Source organism: Callithrix jacchus, chromosome 12 (genome assembly GCF_049354715.1).
Source record: "Callithrix jacchus isolate 240 chromosome 12, calJac240_pri, whole genome shotgun sequence".
Lineage (NCBI taxonomy): Eukaryota > Metazoa > Chordata > Mammalia > Primates > Cebidae > Callithrix > Callithrix jacchus.
Genome location: NC_133513.1, coordinates 45,894,796 through 45,920,952, shown reverse-complemented (window position 1 = coordinate 45,920,952; position 26,157 = coordinate 45,894,796). Strand labels below are relative to the sequence as shown.

Below are 26,157 nucleotides of genomic sequence, written 5' to 3'. Positions count from 1 at the left end.
GCTTGAGGGAGAGGAAATGCAGATGTGTCTTAGACCTTCAGGTATTTAAGTCTAGGGAACATCTGGAAATATGAGCAAGAGCGGAAGGGAGTTGTCCTGGGTGGAGTCACCCACATCACATGACATCCTCTAGGTGTAGAACAGAGTGACAAACTTTCAGCCACTAGCACAGTCTCTCCGTGACAGCTCAGGAGTCAGAAGAAAAACCCTGTGATGACAGGGTTAGAACTAGTGATTCTCTAAACTGAATAAAGCCATGAGCATCAATATTCTGCTACTAAAGGAATAAATGAAGATCTAAATGAATAAATTACAATCAAACATCTTTTTCATGTCTTTTGTTTGAGCGATCCTCAGAACAATGAAAGAAAGGTAGCAGGAAGAGAATTTAGAATCCCACTTTTCAGATGAAAAAGCTGAGATGTGCACAGGTTAGGTGGTACCTCAGATCCACCAGAGCCTGAGTTTGAGATTCATCCTCTTGATCCTAAATCTAGTCCCCATGCCCTGTAGCTCCAAACATCTATGATCGGATAAATCTGTTCTGGGAGACAATATATCTATAACCAAAGATACTCTGTGACTCAGGTCAGCACATGCTAAGACTTTTCCAGATGCTGTGGGAGGTGACTTGACAGGGAGGCAGCAGGTGAGATAAAAAGAACCTTGGTCTCCTGGTGAGAAAAGACACCTACTTTGGAGTTCCAGGTTTGGTTCTCCCATCCTGTGTGACTTTGGGTGAGTCGCTGAATTTTTCTGGGCTGCATTTTCATTTATGATACTTTGGGTTAGATCAATTGTTCTCAAACTTCAAAAGAAAAAAACTGAAGCAATCCTTAGGTCACTGCTTGAATTCCAACTGGAAGAAGGTGCCTTACACTTTGGCCGGGCGTGGTGGCTCACACCTGTAATCCCAGCACGTTGGGAGGCAGAGGCAGGCAGATCAAGGTAAGGAGTTCAAGACCAGCCTAGCCAACATGATAAAAACCCATCTCCATCAAAAATACTAAAATTAGACAGGAATGGTGGTGTGTGCCTGTAATTCCAGCTACTTGGGAGGCTGAGGCTGGAGAATCACTTGAACCTGGGAGGTGGAGGTTGCATGAGCCAAGATCATGCCACTGCATTCCAGCCTGGGCAACAAAGTAAGACTTCATCCCCCACCACAAAAAAAAAAAAAAAAAAAAAAAAAAATCAAAGCATTTTCTTTGAGAAAAGAACACACACCACACACACCAGGAAACATAAATAAATCCCAGCATAACTTCTCCTGTCAAATGTTTAAGATGGTGAATAGGGATAATCCTCCACCCCCAGGACTATCATCTTGGAAATCTTCAATGCACTCTGCTTTGCTTTCTAGGAGTCTCTGGGTTGCATCTCTTTCTAGGTAAGTCCTGGGATTGCCTACCTTCTCCCAGTTCTAATGCCCCAACTTCTCCAGGAAAACGGCCTTACAGTCCCTCTCTTCACACCTGGCCAGTGCCACAGGCAGCAGGTGTTCTCTGTTCACAGTGTTGTTACTGCATGAGCCCCATGGATAGAGCACCTTGTTGTTGAGCCTACCTGGGTTTTAAAAAGGCCTTTGTAGAAGCTTGGGCATTAGAAAGCTGCAGACACCATTGTTTATCAGTTGCTGTTAGCCGGTGTGTTTGCCAACCCTTGCTCGGGTTAAACAGGGAGTGATTAAAGAACTCGAAGTTAGGAAGGCACAAAGAATAAACACTCATAATTACGAAACATCAGAGTCTAACCTTTAATTATGAGTTTCTATGTGTCAACATATCCAAGCCTCTGAACAATACTAAGATTAAAATATTATGATCTAAAGTTTTATTATCTGCATTACATATGTGAGAAAACTAAAGTTAAATTTATAAAACTCTGGCAGAAAACATAGGCATAAACCTTAATGACCTTGGCTTAGGCAATGGTTGCTTACACACAACAACAAAAGCACAAGACAAACATAGTAGAAAGGGCTAAACTGGACTTTTTCAAAATTAAGAACATTTGTGCTTCAAAAAATACTCAAGAACATGAAAACAGCCCATAGACTGGAAGAAACATTTGGAAATTATATATCTTATAAGTCACTACTATCCAGAATATATTTTAAAACTCTTATATTTCAACAGTAAAAGGACAAATAACCAATTTTTTAATGGTCAAAGCAATTTGTATAGATATTTCTCCAAAGAGTTACACAAGTGGCCAATAAGCCCATGTAAATTGCTCAACATTGTTAGTTATTAGAGAAATGCAAATCAAAACCATAATGACATGCCATTTCATATCTGCTAGAATGGCTGAAATAAAAAAGGTCATAATAATAAGTGTTGGCAAGGATCTGAATGTGCTGGAAACTTTATACATTGCTAGTAAGAATGTTAAATTGTACAGCATTTTGGAAAACAATTTGAAAGTTCCTCAAAAAATAAAAAATACAGTTATCATCTGTATATCATCTAGGTACACACCCAAGAGAATTGAAAACATATTTCTACACAAGATCTTGTATACCTATTCATAGCAACATTGTTTACAATAGACAAAATGTGGAAAAACCCAAATGTCAATCAGCTGATGAATGGATAAGTAAAATGCAACTTATCCATACAAGGAAATATTATTCAGCCATAAAAAAATGAAGTGTTGATACATGCTGCAATATGAACAAACACTGAAAGAAGCCAGACACAAAAGATCACATGTTGAATTATTTCATTTATACAAACTGTCCAGAATAGGAAAATTTATAGACAGAAAGTAAGTTAGGGGTTGCCAGGGGCTGGGAGAACAAGGGTTTGAGAGGTGATTGCTACTAGATATGAAACCTATTTTGGGGATATTGAAAACATTCTGAAATTAAATAGTGGTAACGATTTTATAACTTTATGAATATACTGAAAGCCACGGAATTGTACATTTTAAAAGAATGAATTCTATTGTATATAAGTTATATCTTAATAAAATTAATAATTAATTCACTAAATTAACTAATGGAAAGTAAAATGTGAACTCAGAAAAGATGAAACTCGAAAGCAGCAGGAGGGATCCAGAAAAAATTCCCTGACACAAATCCTCCTCTTAACACTGAAGACCCTGAAGCATAGTACACACACAATTATTTTCAAAACTAATGGCTCAGCAGAGCAGAAAGGTCTTACTTCACATCCTGATACTCCTTCCCAATGCATTCCTCTCCTCTATACAGGCTTTATGTAATATTCACAAAATCCCCCAAGCCCCATCTGTTCACCTATTTTTCAGTAGAAGCTTCTCTTACACCTAAATACATTTTTTATTGTCATTTTAAAATCAATTTCTAACAGACATCTTGCACAAAAATTCTCATATTTATCCCATGTTCAAGTTTGGAGCTGGATGGGAAAAATTGCCCATGGGGTTGTAAGGGAAGGGGGCTACGAGAGGCTGAATGTCAGGATGTAAGGGGCGTTATTCTGTGGCTTGTACCATGGTTTTACCAAGCACTATGCTTCAGCATAACAGAGCCGCAGAAGCAATGCTGGTAAGGATGTCATGGCCCAATGCCAGGATCCACTGGGTGTGTATTGATCTGAAGAGGAGAGAGAAGACAGAAAAAAACAGGCAGGCAGTGGTGAAAGTCTCCAAGTGGATTAATGAAGGACAGATTTCAAAATGGGCAGTGCTGGGAGGAGCAGAATCGCAACTCAAGGTCCAGAAGCAAAGAATGTTCACATTTAGAACAGGAGATGGCTTCCCCTCTGGCTTTCTGGACCTTCATATGGGGTTTGAGAAAATCCCATCCTTTTAGTTTGGGTATTTTTGAGATGAGGGTAAAGGCACTGATTGAAGGCCATTAAAACTTAAGTGATAAATGAAGGTGGGGGAGAATGACATGACATGAGACTAGACAAGAGACAGGGTCCAGATCACAGAAACCCTTACAGACCAGGTTGAAGATTTGGGGCTGATCGGGTGCAGTGGTGAGAGCCTATAATCCAAGCACTTTGGAAGGGCAAGGCAGGAGGATCTCCTGAGCCCAGGAGTTCAAGACCAGCTTGGGCAACACGGCAAGACTCTATCTACAAATTAAAAAATTAAACATATAGCTGGGCATGGTGGTGTACACCTGTAACCTCAGCACTTTGAGAGGCCAAGGCAGATGGATTGCTTAAGCCCTGGAGTTTGAGGCTGTAGTGAGCTGTTATTGTGCTACTGCACTCCAGCCTGGGTAACAGAGGGAGAACTTGTCTCAAAAAAAAAAAATGATGCTAAGTGTAATTGGAGGTATCGAAGGGGTTTAAGCAGAAGCTGATATCATCCAATTTATATTTTGGCATTCTGGCATAAAGAACCATCCATCCATCCAGGTGGAGTGGATGCAGGCAGTCCAGTTAAGGCTACTTATGGACATCCAGGCGAAAGATGTTGATGGCTTGGAACATGGTGGCAGCAGTAGAAATGGAGAAAAGAGCAACAGAAGGTGACTGGGCTTATGGGGGAAGGTAATGGGTTCTGTGTGGGGTTGTTATGGTTGATGTATCTTTGTGACAGCCAAGTGGAGATTTAGAGAAGCCAATTGGATAGGAGATTTTGCAGCTCAGAGAAGTCTGGGTGGGGATATCGATGTGTAAGTCTTTGCTATGGAACTGATAACTGAAGCGATGGTGGTGGATGAGGTTTCCTAGGGAGAGGTTTTAGATGGAAAGAAAAGAGCCTGACAGAGCCTTGAGGAATCCACTATACTTAATGGCCTGGTGGGGAGGAAGAATCTGCAAAGGGGACAAGAAGGAGTATCCAGAGCACCAGGAAGAAAACTTGGAGTGGGGTGCCCCAAAGTAGAAGGAAGAGGGTATTTCAAGGAAAAAAAAATGGTCAAGTAAAGTATGGGTGGACGGATGCCCACTGGATTTGGTGACTCGGTGGCCTTCATTGACCTGAGCAAGAGCTATTTCAGTCAGGAGAAGAGAATAGAAGCCAGACTGGAAATACAAGTGCTTGTTTTGCCAGACATGGAGGCACACACCTGTAATTCCAGCACTTGGGCTGAGGCAGAAGGATCATTTGAGACCAGGAGTTTGAGACCAGCCTAAGCAACAGAGTAAGACACTGCTTCTATTTAAAAAACAAATTTTTTTAGTAGAAATAAAGTGTTTTGAGAAATTTTGACTGAGAGAGAAGACAGAAACAAAATAACACAAGAGAGGGGAAGTCCTGTATGCTTTTGTTTAACAAAGTGAAACTTGAGCCGGTTTAAGTGTTCGTGGGAAAGGTTGATTGAGAAGTAATTGAATATATGGGAAAGATAAGCAGTGATTAATGGCTTAGGGTTCACAAAAGAGGAAGGGGGAGGACCCCATGCATCAGGAGAGAAAGATTGAAGGGGGCAAATTTGGATTCATTTGTGGGATTGGTGTTAGAAATTTGAGGAAGTTCCCATTCGATGACTTCAATTTTCTTTGAGAAGAGAAAAATCTGCTGTTAACAAAGCCTGAAATAAGATGGTCGGAAGGTTGAAAGAATGAAGCTTAAGATAATAGTTGAATTTCAGAGAAGAGAATTGCAGATGCCACAAAAGCACTTGAAGAGATGTTCAACATCATTTGGCATTAGAGAAATGCAAATTAAAATCACAATGAAAGAACTGCTTCCAAGGAAACGAAATAGAGGCACCCTTCTCTATTCTTCCTGCTAAGTGCCACTGAAAACCCTCGACATTTTATATATAAAACAAACACAGGAAACTGATAGATGCAGAGAAAGGAAAATTGCCAAGAGCTCTCCAGACGGAAGAATGACACAGTGGTGAGTTCTCTTGGTTTTCTCTTTGCCTCATTTATCACAGTTTTGAAACTAAAGAAGCCAGTGGCTCAGTCAAGATAATTCACTCAGACCAAAAAAAAAAAACAAAAAAAACACAGCCCAAATAAAGGCCTGATGCATTTAGCCAAATAATCTGGAAAGGGGAAGCCTAGCAAGGCATAAAACTTTTAGACAATAACTGTCCCACTTCAGCAAAACACCACGAAAAAGACCATGGCCCCTATCACCACCAGCCCAGGTGAGGTTGAATGTGGAGCCTAGACTTACACTCTGGCAGGACTGTAAAAAGGCACCAAAGACCCCCTTTGAGTCAGGTAAGTCCAGGTAGGGAACTGAGAATTTTATTCTCAAGAACCAGTAACCACTCCCAATTGTCAGTGGAGACCACATGGGCAGCCTGGACTTCCACATCTACCTGGCAGTAAGGAGGGGCCTCCCCCAACCTCAGATGTCAACAGAGGTTAGGTGGAGAACCTAGACTTCTACTTCCAACTGGAAGTAACAAGGAGGTGACCCCTCCTTCCTTTGCCAGAGAAATGCCAGGGTATGCCAGCTAAAACAGAAAGTTTAAATAAGACCCACAGGTTCATATTATAGGAAAATATCCAGATTTCAAGTAAAAATTACTGATCACACAAAGAATCAGGAAGATCTCAAACTAGATGAAAAACAAAAATACAATTATAGAGACCAACACTAAGATAAGAAAGAGGTTAGGATTATCTGACAAAGACTTTAAAGCAGCCGTGATAAATAAATAAATAAATAAATTAATTAATTAATTGTGTATGTGTGTGTTTTGGGACAGACTCTTGCTCTCCTGTCCAGGCTAGAGTGCAGTGGCCTGGTCTTGGCTCACTGCAGCCTCCACCTCCCAGGTTCAAGCAATTCTCATGCCTCAGCCTACCGAATAGCTGTGATTATGGCACATACCACCACACGCGGCTAATTTATTGTATTTTTAGTAGAGACAGGGTTTCTTCATGTTGGCCAGGCTGGTCTCAAACTCCTGGCCTCAAGCAATCCACCTATCTCCCAAAGTGTTGGCATTACAGACGTGAGCCACCGCGCCTGGCCAGTATTTTAACAAACAGTTGGAACATGCATGAAACAGATGAAAATAATGAGAAAAACTCATCTAAGAAATAGATGATATAAAGAAAAAGCTCTGAATAGGCTCAACAGCAGAATAGAGGGGAGAAAAGAAACACTGAACAAAATAAAGCAGGTGCAGCTATGCTAACATCAGGTAAAGTAGATGTCAGAGCAAAGAAAACTGCCAAAGAGAGAAGAGCACCCTATATATAAAGGTGCAAATCCTTCAGAAAGACTTAATAATTCTGAATGTGCCAAATACCAGAGCTGAAAAATATGTGAAGAAGACTGATAGAATTGAAAGCAGAACTAAACAATGGAAACTTCAACAACTTCTTAACAATTGTGAGAACAACTGGGCAGAAAATAAGCCAGGATGTACAAGAACTAAATATAACATCAAGGAACAGTATCTAATCATCTAATCAACATTTATACAATGCTCCGCTCACCAGCAACAGAATACACATATTTTTCAAATGCCCACATAACATATACCAAGATAGGTAATATGTTGTGTCACGGAGTGCAGTGGCATGATCTCAGCTCACTGCAACCTCCGCCTCCCAAGTCAAGCAAATTTCCTGCCTCGGCCTTCCTAGTGGCTGGGATTACAGGCATGTGCCACCACAACCACTAATCTTTGTATTTTTAGTAGAGACAGAATTTCACCATGTTGGCCAGGCTGGTCTTGGCCTCCCAAAGTGCTGGGATTACAGGTATGAGCCACCACACCCAGACAAGAAATTTAAAATAACTGAAATGATAGAGTAGGTTCTGTAATCATAATGAACCAAACTAAAAATCAACAACAGAAAGATAACGGGAAAATCTTCCAACACTTGCAGACTAAACAAAATACTTTTAAATGATTCATGAGTGAAAAGAAAAACATCAAGGAAAATTTTAAACATGCATTTAACTGAATGAAAATTTAAAAATGTAACATATAAAAATGTATGAGACACAGCTATAGCAGTGCTGAGAGGGAACTTGATAGCACTAAATATATTCATTAGAAAATAGAAGAGATCTCAGCTCAATTATCTAAGTCCCACTTCGAGAATCTATAAAAGAAGAGCAAAATAAACCCAGAACAAGCAAAATAAAGAAAATAACAAAGATAACAATAAAATTGGCTGGATGCAGTGGCTCACGCCTGTAATCCCAGCACTTTGGGAGGCCAAAGTGGGTGGAGGACCTGAGGGCAGGAGTTCAAGACCAGCCTGGCCAGCATGGTGAAACCCTACCTCAACTAATAATACAAGAAAATTTGGCCAGGCGTGGTGGCGCATGCCCATAACCTCAGCTACTCAGAAGGCTGAGGCAGGAGAATCGCTTGAACCTGGAAGGTGGAGGTTGCAATGAGCCAAGATCGTGCCATTGCACTCCAGCCTGGGCAACAAAAGTGAAACTCTGTCTCAAAAAAAAAAAGGTAACAGCAAAATCACTAAAATTGAAAACACAAAACTACAGAAAGTCAATAAAACAAAGAGCTTTTTTTAAAAAAGATAATTCACAAAACTCTTGTACGAATGACAAAGAATAAAACAGAGGAGACAAAAATCTCAAATATCAAGAACAAAACTGGGATAGCTCTACAGATCCTACAGACAGCAAAAGAATAATACAGAAATACTACAATCTGCACTTATAATAAATCTCACAGCTTAGATGAAATGGATCAATCCCTCAAGAAAAGCACAAACTACTGCAGTTCACCCAATATGAAATAGATAATCAAATTAGCCCATTAGCCAGATGTGGTGGCACGCACATGTAATCCCAGCTACTCGGGAGGCTGAGGCATGAGAATCATTTGAACCCGGGAGGTGGAAATTGCAGTGAGCTGAGATCATATCACTACATGGCAGCAAGGGTGACAGAGTGAGATTTCATCTCAAAAAAATAAAAAGAAATAAATAGCTCAACAACTATTAAGTAAATTAAATGTATAATTTCAAAACTCTTAACCATCAGTTACTGGTTTCAGTTGACAAAATACATAATGGTTTATTGCTGTCATTGTCCATGCCTACAGATAATTTATTTTGTATTTTTGAATAAAAAGACATTTGTACATTCCTGATACTGGGTTCAAGAGCCATGTACCAATGTACTGCTTTCAACTTAAATCACTGAGGCATTTTTACTATTATTCTGTTAAAATCAGGATTTTAGTGCTTGCCACCGCTAGATGAGAAGTTAGGCAGCCTTTCCGTGGAGAGTGAGACTAATTGTGTACAAAGTAGAGAAATATCCAATTATGTGACAACCTTTGTGTAATAAAAATTTGTTTAAAGTTAAAAAAAAAAAAAAAAAAAAAGAAATTCCAGGCTGGGCACGGTGGCTCATGCCTGTAATCCAAGCACTTTGGAGGCCAAGGTGGGCTGATCGCCTAAGGTCGGGAGTTCAAGACCAGCCTGACCAACATGGTGAAACCCCATTTAAAAAAAAAAGAAATTCCAATTTCATCAAATGTTTAAAGAAGAATAAATACTCATTTTATACAGTCTGTCTAGAAAATGGAAGCAAGAGGAAACACTTCTCAATTTCATTTTATGACGTTATTATTAACCTGATACCCAAACTAGATATGACAAGAAAATAAAACTACAGATGAGTATCTCTTATGACTATAAATGCAAACACTCTTAACAATATTATCAAACAGAAATTAATAATATACAAAAATATTTATATACCACGATCAAATAGGGTTTATTCCCAAGGATTCAAGGCTAATTTTAATATGGGGAAATTAATTATTGTAACCCACCATACAAACACACTAAAGAATTTTAAATCCCATGATCATATCAATATATATAGAAAAGGTACTTGGCAAAATTCAACACCCATTCACAGCAAAAACTCTCAGAAATATAGGAATAGAGGACAACTTCTTTAACTTGATTTAAAAAACTATAAAAACTTGTAGCCGACATATTTAATGGTGAAAAACTGAATGCTTTCCTCCTGAGATCAGAGACAAAGCAAGCAGTCTGCTCTCAGCAATCTTATTCAACATAGTGCTAGAATTTCCAGCTCGTGCAATTAAGGCAAGAAGAGGAAATAAAATGCATACAGGTTAGAAAGGAAGAAATCAAACTGCCTCTATTTGCAGGGGACATGATTGTCTGCGTAGGAAGTTCCAAGGTATCTACAAATAAGCTCCCAGAACTAATTCACCATCAATGCAGGCTGCAGGATAAAAAGCAATCTTTTTCTGTATTCTAGCAACACATGGAAACTGAAATTAGAATACAATACCACTTACAATTGCTCAAAGAAAATTAAATACTCAGGTGCAAATATTAAATAATATATACAGGATTCATAAACTGAAAACTACACAATGCTGATGAAAGAAATCAAAGAAGATCTGAATATGCAGAAAGACACATCATGTTCATGAACTGGATTATTCAACACTGTTAAGATATTAATTCTCCCCAAATTGATATACAGGTATAAAGCAACGACTATTAAAAATCCTAGCAAAATGTTTGTAGCTATAGATTATTCTCAAATTTATAAGAAAGGCAAAAAAGCAAGAATACTTCAAAGCTTTTGGAAAAGAAAAAGAAGAAATCTGCCTATTCAATTTCAAGACGTAGAGTTACAGTAACCAAGATTGTGTAACCTGGCAGAAGGATAGTCACACAGATCAGTGGAACAGCACAGAGAACCCAGAAACAAACCCATACAAAAATGCCCAACTGACTTTGACAATGGTGCAGAAGCAATTCAGTGGAAGGATAATGTTTCCAACAAATGATGCTGTTGGACATTTACAGGCAAAAATAAATAAACAACAAAGAAAAACCTTGACCTATGTCCTACATCTTATACATAAATTAACTAAAAATAGATCATGGATAAAGACATAAAATGTAAAACTATACAACTTTTAGTAAAAAACTTGGGAGAAAATCTACAGGATAGAGGACCAGGCAGAGTGTTTCCAGAAGTTATACCAAAAGGATGAGTCATTAAAGGAAAACCTGATAAATTGCTCTTCATCGAATTAAAAACTTTTGATCTGCAAAAGGACTCTGTTATGAGGATGAAAAGACAAGCTCCAGAGTGGAAGAAAATATCTGGTAACTACATGTCTGACAAAGTGCTTGTGTCTAAAATATATAAAGAACCTCAAGATTCAACAGTTAAAAAAATAATGCAACTCAAAATGGGCAAATATATGTAGAGATATTGTACTGAGGAGAATATACAGATGGCAAATAAGCACATGAAAGGATGTTCAACCTTACTAGCCACTAGGGAAATACAAATTAAAACCAGAGTGAGATAACCTCACATAACTATCAAAATGACTAAAGTTAAAAACAGGCCACACATGTCGGCTTATACCTGTAATCCCAAAATTTTAGGAGGTTGAGGCAGGAGGGTGGCTTGAGCACAGGAGTTTGATACCAGCCTGGGCAACATAGTGAGACCTGTCACCATAAATAAATAAGTAAGTAAGTAAATAAATAAATAAATGGAGACAACATCAAATGCTAGTGAGAATGTACAGAAACTTCACCACTGACACATTGCTGGTGGGCATGTAAAATGCTACAGCCATTCTGAAAGACAGCTTGTTAGTTTTCTTAAAAACTGAACGTGCAGCCGGGCGCGGTGGCTCACGCCTATAATCCCAGCACTTTGGGAGGCCGAGGCGGGTGGATCACGAGGTCAAGAGATGGAGACCATACTGGTCAACATGGTGAAACCCTGTCTCTACTAAAAATAGCTGGGTGTGGTGGCACACGCCTGTAGTCCCAGCTACTTGGGAGGCTGAGGCAGAAGAATTGCTTGAACCCAGGAGGCGGAGGTTGCGGTGAGCCGAGATCGCCCATTATTACACTCCAGCCTGGGTAACAAGAGCGAAACTCCGTCTCAAAAAAAAAGAAAAAAAAAAAACGGAACGTGCAACTACCGTAACACCATTACACCCTGGGCATTTATTCAGAGAAATGAAGCCTTCTGTTCACACACACAAAAAAAACTATATGCAAATGTTGATGACAGCTTTTTTGGCCATAGCCCCCACAGTGGAATAAAGATAGCTGTCCTTTAAAAGGTGGGTGATTAAATAAACTGTAGTATGTACCTACATGGAATACTATTCAGTAATCAAAAAGAATGAACTATTGATACATACAACAACCTGGGAGAATATCCAGAGACTTAAACTAAGAAAAAAAATTCCTGTAACAAAAGGTTACGTACTGAATGAGTTCATTTATATAACATTTGTGAAATGACAACATTTTATAAGTGGAAGACAGATTTGGATTTTTCTGGGGTTAGGTATGGGATGGGGTGAGAGGAAGATGGGGGTGACTATAAAGGAATACATGATGGAGCCTTGTGCTGTTACAGTTGTTTAGTATCTGTTATGATAAAGAGTACATGAACCTACATCAGTGATAAAATTCTACACAATTTACATACACACATACACACAAAATGAGGACAAGTAAAATGGAAATCTGAGTAAGATTAGAGAATTATATCAATGTTAGTATTCTTGTTGTCATATTATGCTATAATTCTGCAAAATATTACCATTGGAGGAAACTGGGAAAACTGTGCAAAGGGTCTCTGTTCTTTTTTCTTTTTCTTTTCTTTTTTTTTTTTTTTGAGATGGAGTTTTACTCTGTTGCCCTGGCTGGAGTGCAATGGCACAATCTCTGCGCACTGCAACCTCTGCCTCCTGGATTCAGGTCATTTTACTGCCTCAGCCTCTGAAGTAGCTAAAACTATAGGCATCTGCCACCATGCCTGGCTAAATTTTTGTATTTTTAGTAGGGATGGGGTTTTACCATGTTGGCCAGGCTGGTCTCAAACTCCTGACTTCAAGTGACCCACCCACCTCAGCCTCCCAAAGTGCTGGGATTACAGGCATGAGCCACGACGCCCAGCATGGATCTCTGTATTATTTCTTACAACTGCATCTGAATCTATAATTGTTTTTCTATATATAAGTTAATAAAATTATAGATTTTGTTTCATATAAAAATATAAGTTGACTGAAGAGTGTAGTAGAAGTTTGGGATAGTAACTGTGACTATAGTAAGTGACTATAGTCCTGTTGTTTCAGTTCTTCTAACAGCTCTTGGCTGCTCAGGTAAGGCCTTGAGAGGAAACTATTTGAGTTCACCCAGAAGAGGGGTTTTGTTGATAACCATGAGAAAACAAAAAACAGAAAGATAAGGCTTAGGGCCATTAAAGTGACAATGTTGAGAATCTAGTCTGACTGAGGAGGATAACGAAGAGAAAGAGGTGATGTTTTGGATGAAAGCAAAAGTCTCGACAGACTAGAAATCCTAATGAAGTAAAAGTAGAGTGGGGTATGCAAGCTGGAAAGGGGTGTGTCAGAGAGAATGAAATTTTAATTAGACTATGAAGATGGACCATCTTGGAGGGGGCATAAGGTCAAGGATGACTATGGGAGTCATGGGTGAGGTGAAGCGGGCAAGGAGTTCACTGGTGTTAAGGAGGTCAAGGAAACAGGAGTCACAGATATTGAATGCTGAAGTCATCAGATTTATGGGTAGCTGATAGGGTGAAGAGCAGGACTTTGCACCAGGAACCTAATGCTTTAGCCTGTGAAGTGGTGTGGTGGCTTAGTAACATGTCAACTTGGCTAGGTGGAAGCAGGTTTCCTAGAAGCCCTTCCCTGTTTGTTTCCAGTTAAGCTTGGCCACAAGAGACAAATTGCAAGGCATGGAGACACATTTTTCTAACACTTGAAAAGTCCATGGGAGGGCACCAGGCAGCTCATGCACCTTGTCACTTATCTGCTGGGCCACCTTGCTGGCATGGGACACAAGCCAGGCTTGCAGCTGCTCCATCCTCCCCTGAATTTCTACTTCAGCTTCTCCAGTTATGGGTAAGATATGTGTTTATCTGCATGAAGAAGGGCACGAGCTTTTCTTACAAGACACTGTATATTTAAAATTGGAGGCAGTGCAATACTAACAGGGGTTCCAGCCCTTCTGTGTATATTTCAGCTTGTGTTTGCTGGCTCCAGCTTGTTCCTGCTCTCTTCCACTTTGCAAGAGAGACTTCCCTTTCCTTCCCAGACTGCCCTGAGGACTTCTGGTTCAGCCTCAGATATGAAGATGACAGCCCTATAGAGACTATTTAACCAGCCTCTAAGGTGGTTAAATATCTTACCAGCCTATGTAAGATCAAATCCTACTAACAGATCACAAGTATATGTAATATCCCAGTGGTTTGCTTCTCTAATTTAACCCTGACTGTTAAAGGTAAGAATTTTGACAAAAACATATTAACAGCTTCTAGGATGAAGAAAGGGAAGCTCACTTCAGGTTAATAGAATTGTCACTTGGGACCGTTTTCAGACAACCAATTATGACTCTCTCTACAATATTGCTATCCAGCCCCCATTCCTCACTTTTGTCCTAGTGGTAATAAGGCATTCATTGAGTATCTTTCAGAAGTTCAGATACCACTGTCTGAGTAGTTCTTTAATCTGCTTGTCTGGTGATCTCATGACGAATAGCTCAAGTAAGTCTGCCACACCTTAGGCTTGGTGTGATCTTCTATACAAAACACACATTATAGGTGGACAGGATGATCAATCTAATTAATAAGGAATGTTACATTCAACACATTTTTATCCCAGGCCCAGCTATCTCAGTTAGAAGAAAAATATGCTTTCTGTTTGAGAACACTTGGATTTATGCATTCAATTTGGAAGTTAAAAGGAATAAAGATGACAGTTCGTAGTGTCTGCTGTATCCAAACCTTTTTACAAGGTGATGTTGTGTTAACTAGTTACCATTTTGAGCTCTTCACGCTAAAGTTTTGAGTGAAAAACACTATCTGCTAAGTCAGGGCAACAATATTTTTCTGTTTTTAAACTTACTGTACCATTTAAATTATGAAGAAATCAAATGTTAATGATCACAAACATTTTTTGTTGTAAAACTGCTTTCCCCTCCCCTTCCTTCACTATATACTGTACTGAAAATGTTTCAAACTGCCTTTAGAGCAGTCACACACATTCTCCTTCAGCGTGGACATTAACTCAGCAAGCAGCAGCTTCAGAATTATGCACCTGTGATCAGGCCAATCGGGATGGAGGCATCATCTACGCTTATCTTCTCAGAGTCAATGAAACTAAGTTTATTTTCCATATCAGCTTCATTTTTTCCCTTACTCACTGCCCAGATATTAATTCTTGATTTCAACCCCACCCCATGAAAAGGCTGTCTATTCAGTCAGAGAGACACAAAGATGGCTTGTGCAAACCAAACAAAAAATACACAAAAGCAATTTATTCTGGTTAATAAGCTGGGAGCAAACATGTAGAGGCTAATTGTATGGTGAGTACAAGAAGAGTTTCTTATCTGGGGAGTGTATAATGTTGGGGTATACACTGTCATTTGTTTTCTTATCCAACAGCCATCCTTCTTCATTGCTTAGAAAAAAAGCTATGTGCTACAGATATCAGGCAAGTGGCATGGGATTTAGGAGAAAATTATTTGCTGACAGCCATGAAGGATGAAGGAATCCCAATTTCTGTGTACAATCATGGTAGCCAGCTTTCAAGATTCCTCCAATGATTCTGTTTTGCTATTCATGCCCTTGTGTAGTTATCTCTTACACAGAATAGGGCTGATGTGTGACCAGCAGGATATTGTGGAAATGTCAGAATTTGATGTTCATAAAAGACATTGCAGCTTTTACCTTGTTCCCTCAAATTATTCACCCTGGAGAAGGCTGCTGCCATGTTGTGAAAACACTCAAGTAACCCTCTGTGAAGTCCAGGTGATCAGGACTTGAGGCTTCCTTACAACAGCCACAACAAATTTGCTAACTATGTCAGTGGCACAACTTTGCTCAGGTGACTGGAGGCCCAGTGGCTTTTTGCCTGCTATTTCAAGAGAGATTCCAAGCCAAACCACCCAACAGAGCCAACTAAGTCTCTCCCAAATTCCTGGCCCAAAGAAACTATGAGAGATAATGCATATTTATTGTTATTTAAGCCACTGAATTTCAGAATAATTTGTTATGCAGAAAAAAATACCACCAATTGTGTTAATTCTCATTTCCCTGTCATGCTATATATGTAGCCAGAAAACCATAAACTAAAATCCACAGGCATATATGATAGTCCTTCACATTGCCTATGTCTTATTTTAATAACCTGGTCTGGTGAGGTACTACTAAGCCGGACCTCCACAAAAATTTGGAAAGCCCTAATTTGCAGTGTTTACCTAGTTGTGTGTTGCAAATATTCCCACTGGTCGACATCATGCTACCAACACAGAGTTGGGAAGAAATGCACACAATTTTCTCTTGCAAGCTCATATGAGCTCCCATGCACCACTGAATTGAGCTCAGAAGAAATAGATTGGGTCAAGTAATCATACTGACCTCTGCCTATTTGGCCGAAGAATCTTCAGATGCAGTGTAATGTTTTAACAATAGCTCTAGGACCAAATGACCAGGAGCCTAATTTTGCCTCTAATGTTTTCTGGCTAAGTGACCTCGATAGGTACTGCTTATTGGCAATAAGTGTCAGATTCTTCATCTGTAAAATAAGGATGGCAATTTCTGCTCATCAGAGATTTGAGAGAATTAAATAAAAATAACAATAGTAAAAACAACAGTTAGGAGTAATTATAATATATAGTAATATATCAGACCAGAGTTGCTTATATCATTGCTTAATTTAATAATACAGGTAAAGTAATAGGGACTAAATGAATGCCAATTATCAGCGTTGTTATTACATTTCCCAGCAGGGAGCTTGTCATTCGAACGAACACTGAATCAGAAATTGTTGGAACTGGTCTGTCTCCTATTTTCCAACCTCGATTCATTGTCTTTGTAAGTTGGGCAAAAGGCTCCAGTGAAGAGATGTGAAGCTTATCTATGGCACTCATAGGGGCCAGCCCAGTCTGCCCACAAGACCATAAGCCACCCTGTGACTAAAGGAAGTGGAGAGAAGAGAAAGTAGTTAGGGAATCAAGAAAAGTGTCTTTCAGCACCTTGGCCAGAAGTTGTGCCACAGAATTGGAACAGGGAAACCCAGCGAGCTGGTGCTGTCCTAGTTCTAGTGCTGAATGATCCCACTGTCCCCTTAGAAGGGCTATCACTTCAGCCCATCAGCAGCATGTGTACTCAGTTTTCTACCAAAGTTGGAGATTCCTAGGAACAAGTAATCTCTTAAAATGAAATGAAACTTGAATCAACCAAGGAATCCTAGCCTGATATGAGCTGTCTTTACACACATATATCTTTTTAACAATAAAAAAAGAAAAGAATAGGCCGGGCGTGGTGGTCACACCTGTAATCCCAGCACTTTGGGAGGCTGAGACAGGTGGATCACAAGGTCAAGAGATCAAGACCATCCTGGCCAACAAGGTGAAAACCTGTCTCTACTAAAAAATACAAAATTAGCTGGGCATGGTGGCACATGCCTGTAGTCCCAGCTACTTGGGAGGCTGAGGCAGAAGCATTGCTTGAACCTGGGAGGTGGAGGCTGCAATGAGCTGAGCTTGTGCCCCTGCACTCCAGCCTGGCACCTGGTGACAGAGTGAGACTCTGTCTCAAAAAAAAAAAAAAGAAAAGGAAAAGGAATAGATATTGATAGAACTTCCACTCTATGTTCATCACCAGGATAATTGCTTTATAAACGTTATTTTGTTTTTAGTCACAACCCTGCAGCGTTTTCCCCACTGACAAAGAACCTGAGGCATGTATAATTTAATTAACTCACTGAAGGCCACCCAGCTAAGCAGCAGTGAGAAAAGAATTTAATTCTAGATCTTTCATTCCAAAGCCCAGATCCTTACACTTTGGATGCCACTATTTCCAGAAAGTCAACAACACTGCAGACTCTCAACCTGACTAAAAACTAAAGAGTATTTGAAGCAGGTAATACAAATTGTTTTCTAATTTATTATGGTTGGTTCTCTTCTTTGAATCCAGGTGATACCGATGTCTCTATACCTCCTCTTCACCCTTTAGAGGAGGTCCTCTTGCTTCTAGAAAGAGAATACAAATAGCTACATTCCTACTCAGTGGGAGAAAGTGAGACTGTCCCAGAGGCTAAGGACTTAGGCTGGTAATATGCTCAGAAAATGACTATGACAACCTGGAGATACCCCTTTGTGTGGTAAGGTCCCCAATGAACAGAATGGTGCCCCCACCTAACCACGTCTCAGGCATAGCTTCCAGACATGTTTCAGACCAGAAAGTAAGCATACTGTATGATTACTACATACTACATTCTATATATATTGCCATCCTCATTTTACGGATGAAGAATCTGACACATTGCCAATAAGCAGTACCTATTGTGATCACTCAGCCAGAAAACAGCAGAGGCAAAATTAGGCTTCTGGTCATTTGGTCCTAAAGCTATTGTCAGTAATCTCAGTATACCTGAGATGTGGTCAGTCAGCATACTTTAGAATGAACTTTTGTGCTAAGATAATAATGTGGTGGTTAAGTATTGACTCAGATTGCCTGCATTCAGATTAAGTTTTCACGTGTTAAACTTCAGTTTTCAGCTGTGTTATTTGGGGGCACTAACTCCATAAGCCTCAGGTTTTGCATCTTTAAAATGGGACCTATAGGGTTGTTTACGTGCAATATATGTCATCTGCTTGCCCTAAGGAAAGTATTCAATAAACTTTAGATAGTTTTATTATCATCATCATTACTGTGCAGTGATGCAGATCACTGAAGGAAAAGGTGCACATTTTCAACTTTAAGAGCGACACTCCTTTAGTGTATCTCCATATTCCCTGAAGGGGAGCTGAAATGATAGGATGGACCTGGCCTCACTGCCCCAGGCCTTCCTTGTTGGAGTCTTCGTGATACTCCTCAGAAGCAGCAACCCCAGACATGTCTGGCACAATTCCTCACCAGACAGGAGGACATCATGGCCTCAACTCATGATCTGTACCACAGTCAAGCCTCTTTCTGGGTACCCACCAAGTCTCAGGCCTCACCTTCTCTGCCCTGTTGTCCCTGCCCATCTGACCTGGTTTCTGACTCGTTTCCACGACTGGACACTTGTCTGAGGCTGGGTCCCCATCTGGATCTTGTGGCCTCTTGCCCAGGGCTTAGAAGGAAGCTGCTCCGGCACTCGAAGATGACAGCTGAGCATGGTCCTTTGTGTGTGCTGTCAGGAAAATGATGATGGAATCTGCTTAATGTGCCAGTTTTCTCTGTGAGTCCCTCATCTGAATGAGCACTTGTCACACCCCTGAAGAGCCCCAGCTGGTTCTTAGAGCAGTGCTCCAGCTCTGTGATGACCTAATCTGGCTTCCCAATCTACCCCACAATGTGTCATTGGTGAGGTCCCTGTGGGTCTTGCAGATAAACTTGCTACAGACATCCTACCCACAAAAGAAGCTTGTTATCATGAAACCACCCTGCTCTTTAGCCCCTGGCCCTTACCTCACCCCAGATTGCTGCCAGCTCTTTTGTTTTTCCACTCAGATCAAAGGGATTGAGAAGCTTTCCTATCCCATAGAACTGCCACCCTCCATTCTGTATACTCTAGTGAAACACAGTAAAAGGCAGTCTCCTCATCACCCTGCTTGCTGCACCCGAGGTGCTGAAAGGCCCATTTGCTGTTCTTGACTTCAGTATTTCAGATTGCTGAAGGAACACAGGAGGCAGCAGCCAGGTGAGAAATTGAGTTTGACTCTGGAGTATAATAAAGTCCTTATAGTTATTGGCCTCAGGCATAGGGTCTGTATTATTAAAGAGAAATTATTTAGCAAACACTTGTAAAAAGTGGCAAGACATAGCTTATTCAAGAGTATTACAATAGGGAAGTGCTATGCTCTCAACGTTTGTGTCCCCCTCAAATTCATATGTTGAAGCTTCACTTCCAAGGTGAAGGAATTAGGAGGTGGGCACTTTGAGGGATGATTATGTCACAGGCCAGAACCCTCATGAACAAGATCAGTGCCCTTCTAAAAGACATTTTGGGAAAGACCCCTCACCCCTTCCGTCATTTGAGAACACATCCAGGAAGCTTCATCCACGAACCAGAAAGCTGGCCCTTACCAGACACTGAATCTGCTGATGTCATGACCATGGACTTTCCAGCCTTCAGAACTGTGAGAAATAAATTTCTGTTGTTTGTAAGCCTTCTAGTCGATGCTATTTTGTTACAGCAGCCCAAACAGACTAAGACAGGGAGAGAGACAGATCTCAGCTACAAACACAAGCAGGGACAAGTGGAGATCTATAGCTAGAGGGCCCAGTGATGGAGAGTACAGAGAAATACTAGGGTGAACTTGGGGTAGGGGAGAGAAACCTGATTAGATATCAATGGCTAGGGGAGGGATTCTCAATAAACAGCTTCAGAAGCTTTTTGCTAAAACTGGGCTCAGGAGGCCATGGAGGAGGCCTAGTTGAAAGAGGGCTCAGAGTTTGGTCAATTAGAGAGTCTTTGTCTGTTTCAGTCAGGGGTCTTCAGAGAAACAGAAACAATAAAAAAGACACAGACTGGGCTGGGTGTGGTGGCTTACGCCTGTAATACTAGCAATTTGGGAGGCCAAGGTGGGTGGATCACCTGAGGTCAGGAGTTCAAGATCAGCCGGGCCATCATGGTGAAACCCCATCTTAAAAAAAAAAAAAAAAAAGAAAGAGCGAGATTGACATTTATTTTAAGGAATTGAGTCATGCAGTTGTGGAAGCGGCACCTCTGAAAGCTAGGACAGGCCCCTTAAGTAGAAATTCAAACAAGAGTTGAAATTGTAATCTTGAGTCCAAAGTCTGCAAGGCAGATCAGAGGGCTGGAAATGTAGACTGGATTTCTATGTCAGTTTTGAGGCAGAATGCCTTCTTCCCCGAGACACCTCAGCTTTTGGTCCTAAGGCCTTCAATTGATCGGATGAGGCCCACCCACATTATGGAGGGTAATCTGCTTTTCTTAAAGTCCACCAATTGTAAATGTTAATCACATCTACAAAATACCTTCCTAACAACATCCAGACTAATGTTTGACCAAACAACTGGCCCCATCACCTGGGAAGATTGACACAAAACAATAGCCTTAACAGGGGCTAAAGAGAGAATGTGGACACCCAGACAGGCATGTTCAGTCCACTTTCACTTCCAAGGGATGCTCCCAAGTCTCCCCACTTGGTTCTATTTTTAGAGACGATAATGCAGAGGATCCTCCCGAACCCACATCACCCTTTTCTATAACCAAAAAATAAAAATAAGGTAAGAAAGATTTGTTCCTGGGCCAGGTGTGGTGGGTCATGCCTGTATTCCCAGCACTTTGGGAGGCTGAGGCAAGTGGATCACAAGGGCAGAAATTTGAGAACAGCCTGGCCAATATGGCAAAACCTGGTTTTTACTAATAATACAAAAATAACCCGGGTGTGGTAGCAGGTGCCTGTAATCCCAGCTACTCAGGAGGCTGAGGCAAGAGAATCACTTGAATCCATGAGAGGGAGGTTGCAGTGAGCCAAGATTGCGCCACTGCACTCCAGCCTGGGCAACAAGAGCAAAACTTCATCTTGAAAAGAAAAATTTTAAAAAAAGATTTGTTTCTGTACTTCAAGTGGACAACTGATGTCCAGAGACCCACTGGACTGAGAACATCACCTCCCTCAGTTTCTGACTGCCAAGCAATGATGATTGGGTACATTTCATGCCGGTCCATCACCAAGGAGTGGAGGAAGTAGTCACCTGAACCAAGTAGTAAAATCTCAGTCCCAGAGATGCTGGGGGTTTGGCAAAAATGCTGTGAACACTAATGCAGGCATTGCATTGTTAATCTGCACATGTGAACAAGGAAGGATTAGGCTGCAGTCCTCATACTCAAGGATGACTGGATGGAAAGTCTCACTTCCCATTGTGCTCCTGTTTCCTGATGCTCAAGAATAAACTTTAGGCTTGACAAAGTCGGGGTGAGGAGAAACACAAACAGAAACTGCCACTCTCCTCCCCACAAGTTTAAAATTGTAACAGTGTCTTGTGCTCTAATGAAGTTTTGTAACAGTGGCTGGTGTGATGAAAACTAAGCCGCCTCCAGCCTGCTCAAAACCTGGCTTAAGCTGCTGGCTGCTATGCTGCTTCACCAAGCACCTCTGCTCCAGCAGATGGGCTTCACCTCTGTTTCACAGAGAAGTCAATTTTGCCTAAGAGTGTGGGTGGTCTACAGGGAAGCAGGGCAGGGAATATACTTTCCCCAGCTTCTGTGATGCAATTTCTTCATGCAGCTCTAAAGCAAGATCAATTGTTATGATGACGGCCTTTCCGTCTTTCCTTACAGCATCCTGTTCTCCCAGGACATTAAAGGCTGGGCTGAGAGACAAACTGAGGGACACCTACTCTGGCTGCCTCCCTGGCCACCAAGTTCCTGATTGGATCAGGCTCAATGTGCAGAAATTCCTCCCCCGTCATTCAATCACTAGTGTGTTTTAAAAACATATTTTGAGTGCCTACTGCCATAGGTGCTGGGGAAACAGCTGTGACTAACCATCTCTGACATTCTGGGGTGCCCATCCTTACAAAGGAGACCTCTGCTCCCAGCACACCAGTGGTAGATGTGTCCACATAGATCTGATTCCAGTTCAAATTCAAGATGACCTCTTACTCCTACTATGTTATATAGTTAAATATTTTTAAAACATTTGTTAAATAGCATTTCATGGGGATATAGTTTCTCTCTTATTTTCTTTTCTTTCTTTCTTTCTTTCTTTTTTTTTTTGAGACAGTCTCCCTCTCACTGTCTCAAAACAAACCCGCCATTTTTTTGGCAACAAAGGCCCCCTGTCTGAGCAACACAGCCGGGCTGAAATTCAGTGGCTCAATCTTGGCTCACTGCAACCTCCACCTCTCGGGTTCAAGTGATTCTCCTGACTCAGCCTCCTGAGTAGCTGGGACTACAGGCATATGCCACCACACCTGGCTAATTTTTTTGTCTTTTCAGTAGAGATGAGTTTTCACCACATTGGTCAGGCTAGTCTCGAACTCCTGACCTCAAGTAATCTGCCCGCCTTTGTTTCCCAAAGTGCTGAAATTACAAGTGTGAGCCATGGTGCCCGGACAGAGGGTAGGCATCATTTCAAAAATTAGATACACTTTCTGCAATTAGAAAAATGCAGAAAAGTGGGCCAAATGCAACGACTCGTGCCTGTAATATCAGCATGCATGGTCGAGGCTGAGGTGGTCAAATCACTTGAGGCCAGGAGTTCAAGACCAGCCTAGCTAAAATGGCAAAACCCCTTCTCTACTAAAAATACAGACACTAGTTGGACATAGTGGCACATGCCTGTAATCCCTGCTACTTTGGCGGATGAGTGAGGGAATTGCTTGAAACCTGGAGGCAGTGTTTGCAGTGAGTCGAGATCTTGCCACTGTACTCCAGCCCAGGTGACAGAACAAGACTCTAAGAAAGAAGGAAATCAATGAAGCAAGCAAGAAAGAACGAAAGAGAGAGAGAGAGAAAGAAAAAGAAAGAGAAAATAGGCAAAAAATTAAAAATGAAAGAAAAATGCAGAAAAGTATAAAAAAGAAAAAAATCACTTCTACATTCATATTCAGAGATAACAACTGCTAAAATACTGGTATATTTTCTTCCAGCCTGGTTTTTATCACCAATATATATACAATAGGAAACACGTAACACATCCTTGGCCATTAACTCCCTTTCCTTCAGAAGGACTTGGGAGAACAAAGGCTCTTGGCTGAAAATGAAATGGAAGGTCTTTTCGGAAGGGCCATTTCACAGCCTCTCTCAGGGTAACCAAGGGAGCCTGCTCTGAAGCACAATGTGTTCTTTTTATTTTTCAGACTGGCCTCAAAAGGCAGGAAGCAAGCCAAACAGGACACAGGCACAGCGTAACGATGTGTTGTACTGACTCCCAGGAAAAAGGGAGGCGTGCTCCTAATTATGAGGCTTTTAAGGAAAGGGCTCCTTCCTCATTGTGGATTTGGGCACGGTCCCTGACAATTGGTCCTAGTGTTTGTCCTTGAGAGATGTGGGTGGCGATGCTTGATGTAACAGGTGTATAATTTAAGGAGGCAGAAGAGCCTGAGGGTCACACTAGGGGGGATGTTGCCAAGAAAAGCTGACCCAGTGGTAGTGTTCACCTGGACCCCTGGCATCTGAGCACCAAAGTCTCTCCCAGCCCAGAATCCACAGGGAACATATTCACTGGTGGGCTTCCTGAGCATTCTGCTGAAGCCCAGGGGCTGCTCAAGATGAAAGACTCAGACCAGGAGAAAGGCGCTGGAGCCATATAAAGGCATGGACGTGGGAAAGGAGATCCTGTTGCTCAGACAGGGAGCCTCTGTTGCCCAACATGGAATGGAGGATTTTTTTTTTTTTTTTAAGACAGAGTCTCACTCTGTGCCCCGGCTAGAGGCACACGATCTTGGCTCACAGCAACCTCCACCTCCCAGGTTCAAGCAATTATCCTGCCTCAGCCCCCTGAGTAGCTGGGATTGCAGGGGAGAGCCCTCGCGCCTGGCTAATTTTTGTGTTTTTAGTAGAGTCAGGGTTTCGCCATGGTGGCCAGGCTGGTCTCAAATGCCTGACCTCGTGATCCACCTGCCTCAGCCTCCCAAAGTGCTGGGATTACAGGCGTGAGCGACTAGGCCCAGCCCAGAATGGAGGTTTTAAGAGATGCATCACCACAGTGAGGCTGGACCTGGGACATGCCCTCAATTACATCCTCTGTGAGAGAGCTGTCAACTCATTGCCATCTCTTTGGATTTTGGGAAGAAATGCTAGTCACTACCTTCAATTAGGCAAGTCTTCCTCAACTGCCCAAATCAAAGCCCCCCAATGATATCTGGACAGCCCAGATTGCAGTAGGGAGACAGAGGCCACTGGAAGGGAGCTTTGTCTTCTGGGAAAAAAAAACAATAACTCTGTATCTGATACCACAAAGACCTGGTTTTTGTGGTTATTGTCTAATGGGAGAAAAGAAAGAATGTTAGGACATTAGAAAGGAAAGACACAGAGCTAAGCTGTACAAGAAGGACAATGTAGTCAAAACGCACTCTGTAGTCCTACAAAGAACATCGTCAATGTGGACATAATAAGGTAGCCTCTGTTTATTGATTTAACCAAAAATAGAAAGAGAGTTATGTGGGGAGAATGAAGAGAGGGGAGGGTGAGGTAAGAGAGTTAAATCATGATCTATAGGAGGTAAAGAGGCAATGCCCAAATTTAATAAACTGCAAGTCTGGAGGAAGCGGCGGTGGCGGCGATGAGACAGAAACACTACCTTGAGGCTGCAGCGCGGGGACTGCGTGACAGCTGCCCGGGCCAAGCCTGCTATCTCTTATGATAAGAGCACCTTTGAAGAAACGTGTCCATACTGTTTCCAGTTGTTGGTTCTGGATAACTCTCGAATGTGTCTCAAACCCAAAGCCAAGATGACACCCAAAATACAGAAACTTCTTAATTGAGAAGTGAGAAACTATACACTCAGCTTTAAAGAAGCAAAAATTGTCAAAGAGTTCAAAGACTCCAAAAGTGTATTGTTGATCACTTGTAAAACATGCAACAGGACAGTGAAACATCATGGTAAAAGCAGAAGCTTTCTGTCAACATTGAAGAGCAGTTCTATCACTCCTACAAGTAAACTCACCCTGAAAACACCAGAGAGAAGGACTGCAGACCCAAATCGTGGTAAGTCTGGTTCCAAAGGCAAGAGTCCAGCATTGATTATCAGAACACCTACATCTCGACAGTCAGTATCTACTTCCTTCTCAAAGAATATGAGTAAAACAAAGAAACATTTCTCTCAACTAAAAATGTTTAGAATGAATCCCAAAAGAACCCAAAGGTGGACTTCAGAAATTTCTTATCTTCTCTGAAGGGTGGACCTTGAAAATAAGAAATGCCTGATGTCAATTCTGAAACCATATTAAAACAACTTTTTAAACTTGTATTTTATGAATACATGGAAACTAGATCTGAATGCAAACTTTTCTTGGCATCCTTAGGGAAAAATACCTCATTACTATGAATACCTGAAACCTACCTACCTCATAGGATGGTTGTGGAGATCAAAAAATATATAAAAGTTCTTTGTAGATGTGTATATATATATATATATATGTGTGTGTGTGTGTATGTATGTAAAGCTATATATGTACATTGAGTAGTGGCATTACTATTTTTTATTCCTTTAGTTAGCAATTTTTATGTATTTTATTTTCTTCCAAAAGGGAATTGAGATCTTTATGAGAGGGTCTATTACTCAT

At 41.1% G+C, this 26,157-nt stretch overlaps 1 long non-coding RNA gene and 1 pseudogene across 1 annotated transcript in view; both read left to right on the top strand.

The window, feature by feature from the left end:
• Positions 1 to 20,066, top strand: part of LOC144578820 (uncharacterized) — a 37,671-nt gene extending 17,605 nt beyond the window's left edge. The window contains exons 2-7 of the long non-coding RNA XR_013525254.1: positions 13,612 to 13,810; positions 14,004 to 14,189; positions 14,382 to 14,451; positions 16,788 to 17,222; positions 17,539 to 17,832; positions 18,631 to 20,066. This is a non-coding gene — a long non-coding RNA (uncharacterized LOC144578820). The remainder of the gene's footprint in view (positions 1 to 13,611; positions 13,811 to 14,003; positions 14,190 to 14,381; positions 14,452 to 16,787; positions 17,223 to 17,538; positions 17,833 to 18,630) is intronic.
• Positions 20,067 to 25,154: 5,088 nt separating this feature from the next.
• Positions 25,155 to 25,712, top strand: LOC100413480 (UPF0711 protein C18orf21-like; annotated as a pseudogene).
• The last annotated feature ends 445 nt before the right edge of the window (positions 25,713 to 26,157 follow it).